This window comes from Suricata suricatta, chromosome 8 (assembly GCF_006229205.1).
Source record: "Suricata suricatta isolate VVHF042 chromosome 8, meerkat_22Aug2017_6uvM2_HiC, whole genome shotgun sequence".
In the NCBI taxonomy this organism is placed as follows: domain Eukaryota; kingdom Metazoa; phylum Chordata; class Mammalia; order Carnivora; family Herpestidae; genus Suricata; species Suricata suricatta.
In genome coordinates this window covers 110,799,817-110,801,295 of record NC_043707.1, presented here as the reverse complement: position 1 = coordinate 110,801,295, position 1,479 = coordinate 110,799,817, and the positions used below count along the sequence as shown (strand labels likewise).

The 1,479-nt window shown below is 54.9% G+C and overlaps 1 protein-coding gene across 2 annotated transcripts in view; it reads left to right on the top strand.

The window, feature by feature from the left end:
- Positions 1-1,479, top strand: part of CTPS1 (CTP synthase 1) — a 28,165-nt gene that overhangs the window by 422 nt on the left and 26,264 nt on the right. The gene's annotated exons all lie outside the window — the stretch shown is intronic.

Here is a 1,479-nt window from a genome sequence, read left to right as displayed (position 1 = left end):
GTGGCTGGGCGCCGCTGGGAAGCCGGGCCGCAAGGGGCGTGGGGCGGTGGCAAAGGCCGCGGGGCTGGGGTCGCGGGGGCCGGCAATACGCATTGCAGAGCGGCCTGGCTCGGATGAGCAGGGGGCCAGGGATGACGCGTGGGACTGGGAGGGCCGTAGAGGCGCCGGAGCCCCTCTGCTAGGCTCTCCGCGAACAGCCCCGGCGGCCGCCGCTCTGTTGAGACTTCCCGGGCCCTCGCCCCTGCGACCCCGGGGCACGGCCACAGGCGGTTCAAGGTCCGAGACGCGCTGCCGCGTGGGGGATGGGTTCGGCGGCCTGGCCACGGCCCCTCCGGCGCTCCCCGACTCCAGTGGGCGAAAGGGGCCTTGCAGCTCGCCGGCGGTCCGGGCGCCGGGTGCGGCCCCTTCGGCCCCGTGGCTGGTCGGCTCCCCTCCTGGCCGCCCGTATGTGAGCATGCCGCATTTTAAAGAAGTTCACTGCGTTTGCATGGCACATGTAGGTCCCCACTCATAATTTCCAATCCTCAGCAGTCCTGGTGACAGGCTATGCGAGGATCACCCCATTTTCCCGATGTAAGAACCCGCGCTTCAGACATCTTGAGTGACTTGACAGGTCTCAGTACACAAGTGGTAGGGCTGGAGGTAGATCTCAAAACATTTTTATCGACAAAAAAGCTCCCCTCCCCCAACTTTCCATCTTTGTTGAATTCCTCTGATACATTTTTTTAAAGATTATATTTAAGTAATCTCTACACACATCATGGGGCTCGAACTCTCAACCCTGAGATCAAGAGTTGCAGGCTCTACCGGCTGAGCCAGCCCGGCACCCCTGATGCATCTTAATTTATGTTACTTCTGTGCTTGAAAACGTTCCCATGTGTCCATTCTCTTCGGAATAAAGTTCAGATTGGACGTTGAGGTTTCCATGTGATTTGGCACCTTGCGTACATTTCCAACTTATTTCCCACTGTCTTCTCACACACACCCTCTGCCCCTCTCTTTTCTTGGCCCTACATCTGTTTTCTGTAGATGGCCTTCACCTTCCTGTTTACTCTGCCTTCCCCATGCTTTATTTCTTGCTGTCAGTCCTTGAAGACCTGTTGCAGGCCTCAGGTCAGCAAAGCAGGAGCGACTTGGATCTGAAAACTCTCTTCTCTCTCTTCTCCATTTCTGATGTGGTCCCTGTTTCCCACCGTCATGGATTACTCATTTCTTTGTAAATGTTTTATCTCTATCTGGACTGCCAGCAACTTGAGATACAAGCCCAGATCTGGTTAAGTTTTCTGGTCCCTGGTCTTCCCATAAGCAGCCTCAGGTGATCTCTGAAAATGGTTTGCATTCACTTGACCCAGAAAACCCTACAAAGCCATGCAAATCAAGAGGTTCAAATCTTTGTGTTCACTAAAGAACACATGTGAAACTTCCCAGGCCATCGAGGGTATGCAAATCGGAAGAGCCACCAAGTATCTGAAAGATGTC